This window comes from Siniperca chuatsi, linkage group LG19 (genome assembly GCF_020085105.1).
Source record: "Siniperca chuatsi isolate FFG_IHB_CAS linkage group LG19, ASM2008510v1, whole genome shotgun sequence".
Classification (NCBI taxonomy): Eukaryota; Metazoa; Chordata; class Actinopteri; order Centrarchiformes; family Sinipercidae; genus Siniperca; species Siniperca chuatsi.
The window spans coordinates 19,021,813-19,042,056 of NC_058060.1; the positions used below are offsets into that span (position 1 = coordinate 19,021,813).

Sequence of the window (20,244 nt, forward strand, 5' to 3'; positions counted from 1 at the left end):
GACATTTAGACAGAATGATGATGAATCAGTTAATTAAGAAAACAATCATCGTAGCGTTGCGTAGAGACGGGCCGTCACGTTTGCTGCTCCTCATTTGCATAAAGTGGAATCTAAGCTACTTTATGCAAATCAGGGGCGTCCAGCGCAACTCGCCGCCTCTGGAAAACTCCTGAAAAACGTTTAAACTAACCATTGTCGATCTAAACTGAAGACAGATTTAGCAACTGCATGGCTTATTTCTCGCCTAAAATGTTTTCAGAAACACATTTTGGTTAACTATTTTCGTAATATAAGAGAAAGTTTCCAAACAAGCCGTCATGTTGGTCCGGTTTGAAATCCGAGAGCAGACAGCCCACGAGTGAAAGCGTTCGTCCAATCAGGTGCGGCCAGGAAGTGTTTTCTGTTGTGTTTCCGGGAAGAGATCACCTGTAAATCATCTATCGTGACGTCTAGCAGCTAAGTGTCCAACGCTGTGAAGCAGCGCGACCCGGTCTTACTGCTGTGTGAGATAACCACGCCCCCTTCATTTGAATATAACATATGGAAACAAATGTGGCATTATGAAATAAAAGTCCCGTGAAATAAACAAACGTGGCATTATGAAATAAAAGTCCCGTTAAATAAATAAAAGTAGTCCTTTGAAAAACATCCCTTTTTAAATAACAACCTGTTTATTTATTTATTGAACTATATTGACTCATCTATTTATTTCATAGCCATATTTATTAATTTCATAGGAATATTTATGTATTTATATAATATTGACTAAAATGGCATTCCATATTTCTGTGACTTTCCCAGCTGGTGTATTCACTTCATCAGCAGCCTTGATGAGGCTGAAACTTGTCCACATGCTCCATGTGAGGAATGTAAGACATTTACAAACCCCCTCCAAAAAAAAAAAACAGTTCAGTTATTATCAGAGAGAAGCAACAGACATCTAAATGTGCAGGAATTGTAAAGCAGCGGGCGTCGCCTCCACTAACCACTCCAGATAAGGCTGAGAATTTAAGTTTAAGGATATCTCACAAACACACGACATGTCATCTGCATGCCGCGACCACCTGACCTCACTGCACTTTCTGTGCCACTGAGCATCATTCATATTGGAAACCACACACACACACACACAGACACACACACACACACACTACCCCACCCTGGGGTTTTTCCACCCACTGATTACCCATCTGTGTGTTTTCTGGGCTGCCTCTTCTGTCACATTTCCAGAAGAGAGCATCAGTCAGTTAGGGCTGGTTGCTGAAATGAAAATCCATATCAGAATATAATTTTCTGATATCAGCATATGTAATGAAATAAAAAAATGTATCTAGAAACATAAAATAATCAAATTTATGTTAAGTGTGATGAACTCTGTTCCACTGTTTTACATTACTTCAGACACACTCATTATACAGAAACTTTAATAAATAATTTTCTTTATTTTGAATCACAATTTACTTGGAATCCTTAATATGGGAAGCATAATTTTGTTAAACAAAACAGAGATATAGGGCCCCTGTCAATTTGGTTAATTGTTTGCCCATAAAATGTCAGAAAATAGCCCCCATTGGCAACAAGTCCTCCAACAAATACGACCACATAGTTCATTTGTTTTTATCCTCTAATACGAACCACAGGAGCGTAAATTAGCGCCCCTAGCGGGGCAGTGAGGACAGGCTGCAAGCATACGTTATGTAAATCACGTGGTTAAAGCTGTGAAACGGTCGCAGTTAGGTTTAGGCAAAAAAAGTACTTGGTTAGGCTCAGTTAAAGATCATGGTTTGGGTTAAATAAGAACGTAATTTAAGTCATGTAACTAATGTAAGTAAAGTTATGTAAGTCATGTACGTAACGTTATGTAACTTTAAATAAGTCAACACTGACATTTGGTTTCACACGGGACAGGAACGCTGCTTATGTTTGTTTGAAAGGGCCATTTTTCTGGCTATTAAAGATCATCATCAATGTGAAGTTCTCTCTTTACAATGCCAGCATAGGATACCTGTGGTACACATGATGCATCAAGTTGACCTCCTTCCTCCCCAGGATCAGACTCTAGATGCTTTTAGTAATCAAAAGCCCTTAGGAATGGTAAGTTAACACAGAAAAGAGTTTATGTGTTTCAAAACTATTCAGTTTATTATTTTCAAGCCTGTGAAGATATTATAGATATCTAAGGTAAAACGAAAATGTAAGGTACACCAGAAAGGATGAATATTATATATATGTACAGTATATACTATTTCAGAGTCAACAACTAACTGTTTCAATATTTTCAGCAAATAGAAAATCATCTCCCATCTCCCAGTCCCATCTCAGATACAGGACGGACAAGAAGGCTGTTTGTTCAGTATTTTAAAGCACTATACTGATGCTCAAATGTTATACTTAACTGACAAACAGTGTTTTGTAATACAAATGACTTTAATGGCAGTGACAGCAACCTGAATTTCTTAAACCGTCTTAATATATTCAGGTTTATATATAAAAATCAGAATCAAAGAATAGTTTCTAAGGTTTAAACAACAACAAAACACTTATATACACTTATTGATTCAAACAATGTGAATGCTTATATATTAGGTACAATTATATGTGAATCAGGGAGAATTAATACCATGTGTGGTATTACTTTTACACTTGTTTACACTCAGCAAAGTTTTCAAACTTCCAAAGACAGAGAGCCACTTAGATAGAGGAGAGTAGATGGACAGCAGGACACCTGTAAGACAAAATGGAAACATACATTAAGACAGTTGTTTCAATATAAGAAATCCAATTAAGCAACTTCTACCCAAAGCTAAACTGTCAATAAAGGTGTCTGCTTTTAATGTCTTCACATGAGAGTGTAAAATCATAATCACCACCAAATACCCTATTAATACTGCATTTCCAGTTGTTGATAGATTTATGTGAAACACACTGGTGTATCTACTCAGTGGGGCTGTTTTAGAAGTCTCAATGTTTCACTACCACTTTATTAACTGTGTAGAAGAAATCTGTGGTAATTCAGCCTAACATTTCATTCATGTGTGTGAACTTACTGCTGAGTCGCCACACAGTCACCAACAGTGATGGTTTGAAGTTAGAGAAAGGTAGGAGGAGGTCGGAAGGAGTGGAAGGAGGGTGAGGGAGAGAAAGAGAAAGATTTTCAGTTCACTTCAGAAAACCAACCTCGCAGCTCATTTAAATCCCAAGTCCTTTTCAGGGTGGACCATTTATTTCCTTATTTATTATCAAAGTCTCGTTCAAGATTCAAAATTTTACAGGAAGTTTAAATGTCTTAAATAAATGAATTTACGTTGCTTAAGAAACTTACTTGTGTGATAATACTGACTTTGGTGTCAACGAGGCAAAACTGTATCCCTTCAAGATCTTATTGCCTCTCAGGACTTGAGGATATGTAAGTCTTTACAGCACAGTACATAAAATAAAGCATCGCCTAGTGTAAATCATGTGTGAATGGCACTTTTCTAAACAAAATGAGAAGGTCTAAGGATGCTCAACAGTTATCCACAGTCGAGTTATGTGATCTGTTGTCAATTTCAGTTACAATATTTCTACTTACCAACCAAAGCGCAGGGCTGGATTTATGTTCTGTTTGTCTAACAGAGGAACAAATGTTAGTGTCGTCTGTGTGTGTGTGTGTGTGTGTGTGTGTGTGTGTGTGTGTGTGTGTGTGTGTGTACAAACTGACAGTGGGTTCAAGTCACAGACTGTATAGGTTCAAACCAGCAGGCCTACAAACAAAACAAAACAATGCAGTAAAATTCTGCTCTGACAGGTCGTCTGGCTGTAAGTTGCAGCTGGAAATGTCAAAGAATAAATATAAAATAAATATACGAATACCTAACATAAAGCATCTATACTGTAGTGCCTGCATTACACAAGTGGAGCACTACTGTTAAAAATTAGCAGCATCATATGATCAAAGGTAATGTGTAAATCAAGGTTTAATTCAAGCTCGCTCATAAATAAAGTTAGTTTATGATTGTTGTTTGTTGTTTATGATGTTTGTTTAGTTTGTGTAACCTTTGGTTTATAACTTACAGGTAGCCTACATGCACATTCAGCTAGCCAGACTGTCAGTTCCAACCTATCCAGTATAAAGACTAAAGCTAGCCAAAGATTGGTTAACTAGTTGTTCTTTTGTCAGTCAACTTGGCTAAAGTTGATAGCATTGTGGCTAATATTGGCTAGCTAACAATAAGGGCTTAACTATTCTGCACAAATATTTCGCCCTTTGGTTCATGTTTAAATTCTGTAGAAGTTAGAAACCACTTTTACTGTCATTTTAAAACACCAAACCTATATTTCTATATTTCAAAACATTGGCAGTTAGGAGTGGCTCACTGCTACGTATCAGAAAAGACTTGAGAACAAATTGGGCGTTCTCGTTCAACGTAAACCAATGATCTACAGGGCGCGCGACAGGAACGCCCCCCGCGGCTGCAATCAGACCCGTCTTGTGACCACTAGAGGTTGCATCCTACAATAAAGGTAAACATGGGTCATAATAAGCTGCTTGCATATACGACCTATATGGATGTTTTTCTGGGTAGACAGTCTGACAAATGGCCATCATAAGACCCTAAAGGTTATGTCTTCAAATTGCTAATTTTGTCCAACTAGCAATCTAAAAAACAAAAGGTTTTCAGTATTCAACGACATAAAGCATACAGAAGCAGCAAATCCTCACATTTGAGAAACTGTAACCAGCAAATTGTTAGCATTTTTGTTTCATAAATTAAATTAAATATTTGTATTATTTGATTTTCTATTGATCGAATAATGGATTAATTGACTAATCATATCGACACTACAGCAATATGATCATCTTGATGCACTCTTATCTAAAGTCTTTAAACTAGGGCTGCAACTAACAATTATTTTCATTATCAATTAATTTGTTGATTATTTTCTCAAGTAATCTAAAAAAGGCTATAAAATGTCAGAAAACAGTGAAAAATGTCTATCACTATTTCCTAAATCCCAACGTGAAGTCATCAAATTGCTTATTTTCCTTGAAGAACAGTCGAAACCCCCCAAATATTCAGTTTACTATCACATAAAAAAAAGAAAAGCAGCAAATTCTCACAATTGAGAAGCTGGAACCAGCAAATATTTTAGCATTTTTGCTTCATAAATGACTGTAATCAATTCATCAGCTATCATTAATTTATTAATTAAAATTTTTGTAGATGAATCTTCTGTTGATTGACATTGATAAATCAATTAATCACTGCAGTATCAGCTTATCATTATCATACAAGTCCATCAAAAGCTGGTAAATGATAATATTGTGTCTTTATTACCGTTACTGTTGAATATGTTATCAGAACTGCACTTATTTACGCCACTTAAACCCATAATTTCTTATGCCTCAGTCTTTCACTTAAATGCTCACCTTGGTGTAGCTCACCTGGTGATTGTGCACATTTAGCCTTGAGTAGGCATTTTTTTAATGATGGGGAAACAAGAAGCAAAACATATGCCTCAGTTGCTTGGCTTCAATGTTGATACATGTTGGATCCAGACAGAAACAAAATGAACCCATGTGATATTATCTCTGTGGGGACCAGCTGAGCCAATAACTGTTGGCTGCTCCAACAGATTAAAACCGTAGCTGCCTTAACCTGTGAAGTTGCCATTGTGTTGTGAGATCATACAGAACAGTACAGTATTTGTATAATAACATTGACATATTTCAGTGCAAACTTTGTTGTTTTGATGCATATGTGTTGGATGTCCCCCTGCTCTCTCCAGCAGGCCAGGGCGTGTCTGAGCGGCAGGCTTGAAATGCACATACTCAGTAAATAAGTCAGTGGGTGAAAGTTCAGAATACACGCTGTCATATCTGTTATTCAGCTCAGGCATTAAAATAAACACAGGCCACAGTCACATGGTCAGCACATGGTATTGTTGCCTTGTTTTCTCAGTAGAGCACAGGCGGGAATGGTTTTACATTTTTAAACTGGAGGAATGCGTTGCCTTCAAAGTCAGTTTATCCCTCTTGACTCAACACACATTGATTTTTCTGAAGGACCGAGCAGTGCTGTTGTGATTGGAAAGCAAAACTGTGTGAGCTGAAACATAACATCTGTAAAGACTTATTTTTTTGTGCATTGTGGTTTATTGGTGAAAATCTTTCCTGGCTCGGATGTTTATGTGAAAAGCAACAGCAACACCACGAGATGACACAAGAAATGTATTAAACTGAAGTTGGTGGTTTAACACATTATTCCAAATAAATTAAAATGGGTGGACAATTGTTGCACGTACTGTAGTGTTGAAAGACAACCCTACTGCTCTTTGTCAGCAGGGTTTGTCAACATGACGACGAGCAGCAACATGATTTACAAGTTCATGGTTTCTGACTGGTTGCACGTATCGTCTGATTGAGTCATCTGTGCCTTTCTAGAATGGGGACATTCAGGTTAATACAGGACATTTTACACAGGCAACATAGTGACTCAATACTCCTGTTTAGGCTTGAATCTGACAAAAACTGCCCTTTTTTCCAGTTTATCTTTGATATTTGAATAATAAGAAATCGTACTAATCTTTCCATGAAGATATATTGCACAAAATTCACAGAGATCAGACTCTGGATGCTGTGCGAGGTGAAAGCAACAGGTGCAAGTTAGTTATTGTAGTTTAGCCAGCTGATTTGGCCCTTTTATTAACACCGTCAGCAGTTGGAGTTGCAGCAGTGGCTGTGACACATAGCTCATGGACGGCTTTATGGTACTTTAAAACTCATAGTGCCCGATTCACACAATTTGTGTCAAAATTCGTACTCCTTCTCAGAGTCGTCCCTCAAATCTCTGTCAAATCTGAACACACATGATATGATACACATATTTTTAGATTCAGTGTGACACTTTCCAAGGATATCATTATTTCTTATGTCCATTGCAAATAAATGTCCATAAATCTGCTTAGAAATCATAGAAAAAAGACGTTTCTTATAACTCCAGAACTTGCCTGAGAATCATCAAATTTTTAAGTTTTCTTCATTATCAAAGTAATCCAGTGACAGTTGTCTGTACATCCATGTGTACATTGCAACCAGGAAATGTGAATTTGCCAAAATTTAAACAAATATTGGCTAAAAAAACGGGACTCAAGTTGTAGCCCACAGCAACACTAACTGACTCCATGGCACCTTATAGCCAGCAGTGTGAGACTTTGAAAACTCATGCTCTAAGGAGTTGTCTGGCTGTCATGAGGGCACAGTGGGAGTTACATCCACCAGAGACACAGTCCACCTTGTCACACTGGCTTCTTTTTATCAAAGTCCAGCCAGGACAGAAGATTATCACTGGCCCCCCTGTGATCTTGGCTCGATATTGCAGCATGGTAGACCCCCTGAAGTGAATCCACACCCATCCCCACACTGTGGTGCACCAGCAGCACAGTACTCATTCCAGTAATTGCTCCATCTTCTATTTCAAGGAACTATCTCCCATCTGCTCACAGAGAGATGAAAATGAGGCAGCTTGGGTCGGGCAAGACTGCATTCATTTGTCATGGTGTTAATTCACAAGCACAGATGAATGTGTGTGGTTGAATGTGATGGGCAGATGCTGTTTTCTGCGTTTGTATGTTAACTGAAATACCATGCATGTGTCAGGTTTGAGAAACCAGAGGCAAAGACACATATTACGTACAGCTAGGAGTGAGCAATATAGAAGTGGGAGGAATCCATCTTTATTTTTTTTAATTTTAATTAGTTTTAATGCTGCAACTATTTTACTATTTTCTTTACCGATAAATCTATATATTATTTTTTGACAATCGCTATAAAGTGTCAAAAAATAGTGAAGAATACCCATTTAATGTTACCAAAACCCAAAGTGATGTCTTCATACTGAAGTTTTGTCTGACTAACACTCCAAAACCAAAAGATATTCAATTTACAATAATATAAAACAGAGAAAAACAGCAGATCGTCACATTTTAGCACCTGGAACAGTGAATTTTTGGCATTTTTGCTTGATAAATTACTTTAAACAAAGAATGGGATATCAAAATTGTTTAATTTTCTGTTGATCACCTAGTTAAATAATTTTCTCATGTAATGCCGTGAAAATCAGAGGCCTGCCACACACGATGGGATAATTTTATTACAGTCAAATGAAAGACAACCAAAAAATCATCACCTTGCAGTATCCATGATGTATGTCGTGCAAGTTTTCCATGTCTGAGGTCATAAAGATGAGCCAATAAACTGAGCAAACAAACCCTCAGCACAGAGCGTTGCCCCTCATAAGCCCATGTCAAGTTGTGGCTTGCAGTCAGCGCTGCCTGTCCTGAGGGGATCCTCCTAATGACACTCACTCCATAATAATCCAGCAGTGCAGGCATGTTTGCTGGTTTGACTGCTGCCCTATGAGGAATGATATCCACTCAGATTTCTCTGGAGGGAAACACGGAGCAGGGACAGTCAGCTTTGATCCACCTGTTAACATGGTTGCTCTGCCAACGGCGATCCTCCCGGCCTGTTGGTTAGGGCTTACGGCCTTACTAGGAAACACATTCACACCCATTCATTCCTAGATTGCAACAATAATGATTTGTACAGATGAGTCATTGATTTTCTTTGTCATTTTTAGCCATGCTAGCTGCATGTCTCTAGGGATAGCAATGTCGCTCTGTCTGTTGGTTGTTCTGTCCACCTCTTTGGTCCTCAAATGTCTCTGCACCTTTTTGATGGATTGACATGAAACTTTGTACACACATTGATGGTCACCAGAGGATGAATCCTACTGATTTTGGGGATCTCTTGACTTTTCATCTAATCCCACCATGAGGTTGAGATTGTTGGATTTAAGTGAAATACCTCAACAATGATCATATAGATTGCCATGTAATGTTTTTTACAGATATTCATGGTGCCCAGAGGATGAATCTTGATAAATTTTTCTGTAGCACCACCAACAGGTTTTCACTGGTCCTATCAAATATCTTAATATCTACTTGATGGATTGGCACAAAAGTTTGAACAGACATTCAAGGTTCCCAGAGGATGAATCCTAATGATATTTCGAGTGAAATGTCAAAATGTACTGGATGGATTGCCATGAAATTTTATCCACACATTAATGCTCCCCACAAGAGGAATTGTGGAACTCCCCTGACTCATCTAGCACCATCATCAGGTGAAAATTTGAATTTGTCCAATACTTTGGTTTGTGACCAAATACCTCCAAAAAGTGACACTCCAATCAGCTGTACTTTGTGTTTAATGATAATTAGCAACATGCTAAATTAAGATGGTAAACATTATACCTGCTTAACATCAGCATTGTCATTGTTAGCATGCAGACGTTAGCATTTAACACAAAGCATCTGTATGCAGTGCTTAGCTGCTAGCATGGCTGTAGATCTCTGAACTGTAGATCAACAAAAATTCACTCCAAAAGTAATTCAGATACAGTTTGTGAATTACCATTATTGAGGTATGAAATTTTTAGAAAATGTTCTACTCCTAAAATTAATTCTAAACCACAAACAGCCCTGCAACAGTATCATCTGACAAAATCATTAGGACAGTAATATAAGATGAGATATGACCTGATATTCTTGTTGAGGGTAAAGAACTGGACACATCGGCATGTTTGTAGCAGTACAGGTGTGTCTCTTAGAGGGAAGTATCATTTCAAATGTGTGACTGTTGATTAAAGGTTATTTCAGTTGAACTTCCATGTATGTGTGGGAATAATAGAGACCTGCAGCTCCGCCCTCTCTGCTCACATGAATGATTTTGACACTGTGTAATTTACCTTCTCATGCGTGATGATGACACACTGTATTTTACAGCCTGGGGCGTCTCTGACCCAGACAGCCATTACATTAGAGATAGCATGCTTTTTTCTCCTGTGCATTTTACAGCTGTTGTTGTTAAGTTTCACTACACAGCTCTCAGTCAGCAGAGGTGTGTAAAATTAAATTGCAAATTAATGGTGTTATACTGTTGTTCACATGAGCTAATTGCTGTCTTCTGTGCTTCTGAACAAAGAGCAGAGATACTGCTCTTATACTCGGGAAAAGCTGACTTCTTTCTGATGTTTACATGCAGCTATTGCACAGGCACCAGTGCATGGAGGATGCCTGTTTATACAAAACAGCAGCTAGCAGCACTTGCATAGCACCTGCATGAGGGTTTTAGGTGCTGTTTACTCATTGGTCAGCATCTAGACAAGGAAGCTATTACTAACTTCCAGCTCGCTAATAGCTTGAAGAAAATGTCCACCCTCAGATATACGTACACTGCTGTCATCAGCTTGTGATATTAAGTGCATTCCAGGAGTTCATTTGAGAGTAAGTGCGGTAGCTACAGCTGGCAGCTAAACGTTATTGCAGGTGAACAGAGGAGGGGAAGGAAGGAGTAGGCTGTACTCTTCATGCAGCTGAGTGCCACTGCTCAAAGTTTCCGGGCAGAATGTTGTATTAGCAAGATTAGTAAATTGAGAAAACATCAATGTTGTTCCTCTTTTTCAAGATAACATGTCCTCTGTCTGCAGGGCTAAGTAGATCAATCGTTCCCGCAGATTATTAGTTTATGGCCTCAAATGACTAACTCGTGCATCACATACTTATTGCATTCCCTCAATTTCATCATTTGTGTCTTTTAAATACTTAATTTGTCTTTTAAATACTTAATAGATACAAACAGCCAAGTAGGATGAACCATTTACATCAACCTCTCAGTTGTAGTTATAAATTGGAGAGATGAGGGATTTATCTCCCACTTGGCACAAAGAATAACAAACCAGTCAACAAACTGGTGTTCAAATGGCTGCATATTGACCGTGTGGCAGTTAAGTGTGAATTATAATCCAATACTATCACTAATACAATGAATTAAGATAATTAAAACAGAGATGTACAGCTTATACAGTTTGTCTACAACTGGTTTATCTTGTTAAGTAACCGCTACAGATATATGACGTGATTAAAAATAGCAAATTAAAGTCACAGTGAAGCAGAAGTTAGAGCGTCTTTATCTTCATGTGATGTATTATTATGTGGGTGAGGTTTAGTCCACCCACACTTCCCTCACCTGTATTGTTAGATCAGGAAGAGGAGGATGAGGGTGAAATGAATGAATTTGACCACAACCACAGTTTATTTCAGCTGAACAAAAAGATTTTTACCTTTTATAGGAAGAGAAAAGAGAGGCATTTTGATTTTCGACATATTTAGCATGTAACAAGATATAAAAGGACAATTAACACAAGGACACAGGATAAGAACTTGGAAAATGTATTTTTCATTTCACTGTGTCTTTAAAGGTACCCTGTGGAGTTTCTGAACACTAGTATTGCTATGGAGCAATGTTTTTATGAGTGGGTCCCTGTTTTATTTCTATCGTACATATTTGTGCTGCCGATTTCATGCTTTTCAGCTGATCAACAGTTGGTGGTGGTGAATAAAGCAATGCGCCAACAAAGGCAAAGAAGAAAACTTAAAGCTGCAAACAATGTACGATTTAAAATAAAAGGTAATCAAAAAATTGGCTTTGCAAATGTTTAATGAGGAAGAAGATGTATTCAACATGTTTGTTAGACTTCAAGGACATACACAATGCTTTTTGGTGAGAAACAGTGAATGTAAACATATTTTTTGTTTGTTTACAAGAAAACTCCACATGGCATCTTTAAGGAAATGATTTATCATAAATATTACACCTTGATTTCCATACCATTACATGATGTTTTAGTGGAGCTGTTTAATATTTGTGCTAAATTGTGAGTCTCGAACGAAGCTTGCTTTTAAGATCTCAGACTGGCATCAAATCCTGACATTTACCCATATATCATATCTGATATGGGTTTTTCCTGCTGTAACTCCATTGTAGCTGTGCTGAAGATGTTATGTTTGGACAGTTAAGAATGTATGAGTATGTTAAGTTTTTTTTGATTTTTCTTCAAACTAGCTGCTGTTTCTGTGGCCCTGCATGAACATGGAAACATCAAAAAACCTTCCACATGCTAAGAATAGGTCTGCTATGTGTCAGCTCCACTACAATACATTGTGAACTCATCAAAATAAGACGGTGTAGTCCCTCATTCGTCCAGGAGTGTTCTATCGTAGAAAAGGTTACTACGATACTGACTACGACTGAAACCTTTTCTACGATTGTGAACTCATGTGAGCTTTGAGCTGTGGTGTGAGCTGCATTACAGCAAACAACAGAACAGATGGTGTTCAACCTATTAGGCTCCATCATGAACAGGCCTCACATCAAGCTCATCAAGCAAGTCTCTTAATGCATTTATACCTGAACTTTTTGGCCTCAGAACCTTTTCATGTTATCTGATCTGTAGCTGAAGAAGTTGTTGGATCATGTGATCTTGAGGGATCCTGTCACCTGGTTGTGAAATGTAAGCAAGTCAGCCAGCGAGGCCTCTGGGGGTCATCAGATCTGATGGGCTATACAGAGAGGTAGCTGTCAGCGTTTTCCACTCCAGCTGTGTGAAATGGAGCTACCCGGATTTTCTGCCAGTTGGACGGGGAAGCTGGCATGAAAAGGAATCCTCTAGGAATGGCTGCAGGCTTTCACAGAGCTGTCATAGCATTTCACATCACATGACCTCTACACCTCTGAGGAATGCCTTGCACCTACTCATGCATGCTCTACTCACAGTCTGCAAGATCTTTGAAAGACAAGTGTCCTAGAGTCTTCTTTTGGAAATAACTTGAGAAGAACTTGAGAAGATTCTGGCATTTATCACAGAAACACAAGTCTTAACAGCAACATTTGGATCTGCATATATCAAATTGCATAATGACATCATTAGTCATCTCTCTTCATTTATCAGTGTCTACTAGCCTTTATTTGCAATTAAATGAAATGCACTGACGGAAAAAACTACACTTAGAAGACTCTTAAATAGCTTAGCTCAGATGCTGTACTTAATATATCTAGATTTTTCTTTTGCGGTGTGTTGGTCTATTTCGTGCCCTTTCTCTGGGTAACTGGCCAAATGTAAACAGTGTGACATTGCATCAAGACATTTCCTGAACAGCAACAATGGAACTTAATCACATAAACTGACTACTGACTACAGAAAGTAAGAAAGGAAAAAAGAAATGCATTGTAGAAAAAACATGAACGGACAGTTGCCTCAACAGTCAATGATCCAGCACCTGTACCACAGCAGGGTGATGGTGGAGAGCACCCAAGATGAAAAGGCATTCTGGAAAATTATGGATATTATTATAAAAATAAATAAATAAATAAAGTAGGCTGAGCGAAAAGTGCAAGCTATATATTTACATGACCATGAAATTGAGTTTCTTCAGCGGGAATCTGCCCCGCCAACTGGCTCTCTCTGCCAGATTAAGGAAAACTGGATTGCTAGTTCACATAATGTTGAAAACTAAGTTTCTGCAGAAAGTCCACTGAATATCAACAACTATCAAGTACTGAAAGCTGGCTGCGATTTTCTGCACAGATTTGTAGTCTTGTTTACTTTTTATTTGATCACAGTTGCTGATTTAAATCACAGTTTTGACAGTTTTAGACTGTATCTTATTTAGGCAAAGTTCCTCTTTGGCTGCTTGTGTTAAAATGAGTGAACTTCTGTTGTTAAATGGAATAAAAGGTTTTTGTAGAATTTTCTTTTTTATATTTCTCAAAGTAAGGTGAATAAAATTTATGATTTTGGAATTGGTATGGAAATACATTTAAATTTTAAAAAAAGAAAACCCAGTGCTAGATGTCACCGTACTGTTGGTGTTTTACCCTCGTCGGCTGACTTTGTATGTCCTACCACGTACCATCCAAATCTCCAAACAATCCCTCCTTCTTCCCACTTCCACATCCCAATATGATGTGGCCACAGATGCAACAAGCTTAAAAGTTTCAACCATGTGTATATAATGATATATATCTTTTGAGAGAAATCTGGTTAAGGCAGGAAATCTCAGAAAGAAGTGAGGCAGCAGTCAGTTTTGCCATATGTGCCATTTAATATCTAAATATAAACCAACCTCTGACATGTAACACTGGAAACATTTTCTTGTACACATGCAGAGCTTTGCATGTGATTCTGATGCACACACATTAGGTTATAATAATAGTCTTAGGCGCAGTCTAGTTCCCGTCTTGTATTGTAATGTGAAGCCTTTATTAAAGGTCAGCGAGGCCTTCCCCTGTCTACACTAAATGCTGACTGATTCCCATAACGTCTAAAGGCCTCCTGATTTAAAAGGGTTGTTGTACAGAGAAAAGAGACTGTAAAGACATTAAAGGTGCAGTTATGGTCAGGTTGCTGTTGTTAATGAATGTGAGTGTTTCACCATCCCCCCTGCTTTAAGGCAAAGTCTAAGGTCCTACACTGCGTCCTATCTGCCCAGCGTTATATGTGACTTTGATCACAGAACATGTGTGTGAATATCAGCCCTAAAAACATTACACAAATCCTTCTGAGTCCTGCCGCTCTACCACTGCAGGCAGGTGAGAATAGGCTGTGTAAAGCCTCTATCAACACGACTATCTCTTCACGACTAGACCTCTGTGTTTTAGCTATCAATAAAGGATAATACTACGTGAAGTTTCATATACACATGCTTTTACGGCTTCAAAGGGAGCTTTCTTCACTTTGTTGACCAGCTGATATGAAAGCTCTGTGTGTGCAGCATTCAAAGTGCTCTGAATTTCAACACCAACAGCTTGTATTTTGACCTTTGACATCAGATATGGATATCTTTGTATATATATGTCAAATATGCACAAAAAAAGGGACGTAGTGACAATGGACCTTGTGGAGGAAGATCGCACACATTCATATTTAAGCTTTAAATGTGTAGGGATCTTATTTTTATAAGATTCTGGCTATATTTGCTATATAGTTAAGCTATGCATTTAAACTTATCTCAGGGCTGTTTAGACATGTTTTTAAGGCCAAACTTGGTGTGATGTTTTGCAACTGCACTTGCAATGTCTTCTCGTTCTTGTAAAAATCTAATATTGATTTTATTTAAAAAAAAAAATCTAGATTCATTAATTGCATTATGTGATATCTCTATTTCAATCTTTGCTCTTTTTATTTGTAACTTATCGCCTCTTACTCTAATTTTGCACAGTAAGGGATTGTACAAAAATTATTGGGGTTGGGTGGAGAGCTGAATGTTATGTTTTACCTTTTTTAAAAAGCATGCCCCCCTTCAGCATTATTATAGCACCCATCCTACAATATCAACACTATTGAATTAGTGCAATTCATTTTGCCATTAATAACTAAAAGTATACAAAGAATTTAAATGGTTTACTCCAATTTTCCCGTAGCCTGGGAGGGGACATGGACGGAATTTTTTTTATAACTCGCACACATGCTTTAGTAAAGTGCACGCACGGCGTGACTTACTAAAGCGTACGAGTTATAAAGTGCATGCACGCTTTATAAAAAAAATGACATCCATGTCCCCTCCCGGGCTCCGTAAAACCTTAATGTTCATGGAATAATAATTTTCACATAGCCTCCAAATCGCACAATATAAGTGGAATTCACAATTGCCAAAATTATGACAAACATAAAATGATGTTTACCAACTCATCCAGTCATTCTTTACTTTTAACCAAGAGCTGACACGGTCACTTTAAATGACACATTTACATTTTTTGACACTTTTTACTTTAGCTGCTGTAGGATAGTCACAAATCAGGTGCCCTCTGGAGGAATAAGGTTTAATCACTAAAGGCTCTCTCTCACTTTTCTCCCTTCAGCAAAAAGAAACAAAATACATCACCTTCCCCCTTTTCTGACACGCCTTCCACCCTAATAATTTTCATACAGTCCCTAAAGCAATAAGAAGATGACTGGAGGGAAACTGCAGTAACTTCTACACTTGTTTAAACACTTGAAAATAAAATTCTGCACTCATAACTTGCAGCATGAACACATAGTCTTGCATAAAATATATAAATCAAATATTAATAAACCCATCAATTTCTAAGCCGTATGAATGTTTGATCCAGTGTTGTTACTTGAAGCCTCATCGTTTACGTACAGCTCTTCCCCTCCTGAGCTGAAATAACATATTGTGCTTCACAAGCAGACATCAGTCTTCCACACCGTCAAAAAAAACAACTGTTGTCCCTGTGTGGCACAAGCGATCAAATTTGCATTCAGAATTTGAATGTGTCTGTGTTGTTTATGCAGCTCAGGCGGCTGAGAGTAAAGCAGGTTACTCTCATGCAGGAGCCACAGTTGAATTAGAAGTGCATGCAAGCAGCCATCAATCAGGAGGATGCCAGATGAATTAAATATGGAGCCAATGAATAAAAGCCCCCACCCTGCGCTGCACAGTGAAGATCAGGGTTGTAGCTGCCACTGAGGACACAGAGGTGAGGTAATGCCCTCTGTATTATAAAGGGGCCTGAAATGTAGTTCACATATTATTATTTTAAATTGATAGTCAAATTTAATTTACTACAAGTCTACAAAATATATGATCTACCTATAAAACCCACTGAGAAAAACGAAGACATACATACAGGGAGAAGAGTAACAATTTCACAATTTTGTAGAGTGATGATTAGGCTGACATGCAATCACGTTTTATTTATTATTCAGTCTTATTATAGTCTGACACTGTGTTCATCTTTGTCATTTTCTGTTTATGCCAGGGGTTATTTTTCCCTAACCAGTTAGTAGTAACGGATGTACCCATCCCGTTGACACGTCCCATTATGTTTATGCATTTTATGTTAATCATGTTGATCGAAGAAATACGCAGGAAGATGACGCTCCCATTCTTAGTCCCACCTTCAAAACTCTGATTGTTTTCTGATGAAAATAAACTAGCAATATTCCTCACTAGAATAAAATTATTGAAGAGAAGGAAGCCCTTAGAATTCAGCCTTTATCATATAGGACAATGTTGGAGCATACAGCTGTTTTTAAATGAATTAAAAATTGAAAATAATTGAAAAAAAAGGAATGAATGTAACAGCTGAATGAGTTAAACATGAAGAAACTAAAATTATAAAGTTTTTTTTATATTTCTGGTCTCAGAAAATAATTTTCTTAATAACTTTCATTTTAATGCGTTTTTTTAACGCAGGGTTGTTTTCGGCCTCAACGCCCGCTTATAACTACAGCGTTTTTAAAAGCCTGTCTGCGGCCCTGGTGATGACAACACACATTGTAGCTCTTGACGTGTTGTGCAGAAACTGTGGACAGGTAGGTGAGGGTTAGATAAACACACACTAACCCCCCACGTGGTGCTTTCACAGACACTCCTATTGAGCTTTGTCTGTAATGTTACATAACAGTAACAGGCACAAAAACAGCAGCTCGCCATCTCCATGCATGTCTGCCAACAGACTTTTGTTTGAACACGTGCTGAGGAGCCAGCTCAGGTTGACTTTCTCCTCTCAGCTTAATCCCCCTGGAAGATAAACGCCACATGATAAACACAACTCTTTCTGCTCTGTCATCTTATTCTTATCTACTTTCCTTTAGCCTCCTCTGTTTCACCACATGGGGCCTTCTTAACAGGCTCAATATCAGCCACTTGACTAATTGAGGCCTATAAATGCAACAATAGCTGCGAGAGAGAAACTTCTACTTAACTGCATTCTCACACCTATCTTAACTGGTTTCTTCTGCTTGACAATGTGGTTTTCCTGCTCTTGCCTCCAGTAATGGGAGTGTTACGAGCTAATGTCAGTCCCAACATGCACGCTGCTACTGCACTCAAACCAAGCTTTTAACTGTTGCTGGCTGGCTACTGTGGCAAATACTCAATAAGCCTTTGCACTGTTTGCCAAGTCTTTAAAGTTTTACCCTGAGTCACCCCTTTTTGCTTGCTGGAAAGCTGTACTGCAGTAACCTTTGCAGTCGGTGGAGCTCATATAACATGTTGCTCTTCCGCTGGGTTTGTAGTAGCAATGAAGCAAGCAGTGTGTGTGGATTTACAAGCATGAATTGGGTAATCCAGTTTGTAGAAATTATCCACTTTATGGAGAACTTTAATTCTCGGGCGGACTCTGCCAGACCCTCTTAGGAGTTTCCAAGAACACAGTCAATGTGTTTTAAAGAAACGGGAAGGGGGCCAGTTTCAGGTCAAGGCAAACACACACATCTTTTTAGCAGCCTAGTTAGAACCGCTGCTTCTATTCCAAGAACTAGACCATACGCGAAAAAAAATGACCAATTGCGAAACACTACATCCTAGTTTTGTAAACCTTCTCCTCTCTTTGAAAGTCTTTGGTGCCAGAATTGTGGATATGTGAGTGAATTTGTGGGTGACACTAAGTAATTATAATCAAAATCAAAAGCAAATCTTGGACTTTGAAGCCTCAGTAAATCAGCAGCCCACTCCAGTGTCCACCCCAGACCTAAGCACTGAAACCCCACAAACTTGACGTCATCAAGTGCCAGTGCTTCAAATTGTCAATGAGGAATGAAACAGCACTGAAATAACAGGCATTTCTCTGGCCAGTAAAGTACGAGGCTCAAATCTACCTATGTGTATAGTTCCATAAAAGTGTTTCTTTCTCACTTTCTGAATATAAATCTTTAGTGATGTTGTTTGATGAAAACAGATAAAAATACATCAACATACTCATGACTTCAGAGAATATAGAAGTACAGTTTCTGGATGATTTTAGACTTCCCCTGTCATCCAGCGCTGCAGACTGATGGAAAAGTATTCAGATTCTTTAAGTAAAAGTAGCAATAATACAATGTAAAAATACTCAACTCAAGTTAAAGTCCTGAATTCAAATCTTACTTAAAGCTGTTTTTATATTAACAATGGATCAAATGACTATGTGATGAACCCACAGAAAATGATCACCCGACTCTGTAGTTCCTCCTGAGCCCTATGAAGCTTTTTAGCATCTTTTAACTCGTTGTTTTGGTTTGACAGCCTGCAATTTTACAGTTAATTCTCAATGCTCTCACAAGTGTTTTCTGCTGTAACATGCAGCTGTCTTCAACCAAAAAGCTCTGATGAACCAACTGTACACTACCAGCACCAAACAGACAGACAAAGTTAGTAACTTTCTGTCGAATAAAGTGGAGCATTTAGCAGCTAAAGAGCCAGAAAATATACTTGAAAAAGTACAGAACATTTGTTAAATATTTATTTGTATAGTAAGTAGTAGCTATAGCTGTCAAATCAGTGCAGTGGAGTAAGAGGACAATGCCTCTGAAATGTACTGGAGAACAAGTATAAAGCTGCAAAACATGGAAACCTTACTCAAGTAGAGTAAGTGGAGCACTTGAGTAAATACACTTAGTTACATTCCACCACTGACTGCAGACTGATGGAAAATGCATAAAGGGCTGAATAAGTCCGCGAGAGAGCCCTTAATAACTTGCTGTTTGCACCGGGGGAAAAAACGGATCCATCCTGGACTTGAGTCAGGGTCAGTGAGTCTGCAAGGCCGGACACTGGGACTGGGCCATCATTTAAAGAGCATCTTCCTGTTCAAAACAGATACTGGAAAGGAGATGTCATTCAGAAGTTTATAAGTCAGTCAAGGAGAAAAAGGCAGTTTTACCTGACGGCAGTGGCAGATTTGGTTGATTCATTAAGACTTCCTTACTGTGTGAATGGGGTGTGAAGTGTAAGTATGTTAAGCAGCTGTACCATCAATCAATCCCTGAGAGGAGAGCCGTTCATGATTCATATAAATTTTCTACAATTATGACTCAGCATGGATCTCTACCTCTACCGAAGCTGTAAAATTAGTGAATCAGGGTAATCACTGCAAGGTTATGTAAGGATGTCTGGTCTGAAGGAATTATCCTGCATGTTGTTGCTGCTGCAGGAGAGATAGTGAGATCAAATCTCAGTTTCAGCATATCTGATCGATTCATCACTGCAGCATTAACCCACTTACAATCCAGCACAATCCCATTTAAACACAAGTGGCTGGTGATAGGAATTTTTGTCCCATCCACAGCTTTCCTTTGGTGTGAAACAATGGATGATTAGAGCCAACAAAATATGCAGCTTTACAGGCAGCTTTTCTTCTATGCAAACTAATTTTATGTGGCGAGTGTGATGCTCTATAGGACATGACTGGACCGCCTTTTAATCCAAGGTCTTTTCGCTTTATTAAAAATGACGCGCACAACAGGTCAACCTCGTTAACCTTGGACTCTCCCAGAGGGAGGAAGGGAAGCCTCGCCACAAGACAAAACATATTTATCCCAACATGTAATGTTTTATTCAGGCATAAAATTGTATTTTATCGAATTAAGGATTCAT

At 38.3% G+C, this 20,244-nt stretch overlaps 1 protein-coding gene across 4 annotated transcripts in view; it reads left to right on the plus strand.

Annotated features, from left to right (window-relative positions):
• LOC122866349 (nuclear receptor-binding protein 2-like) overlaps positions 1 to 20,244 on the plus strand; it is a 42,959-nt gene that overhangs the window by 4,065 nt on the left and 18,650 nt on the right. The gene's annotated exons all lie outside the window — the stretch shown is intronic.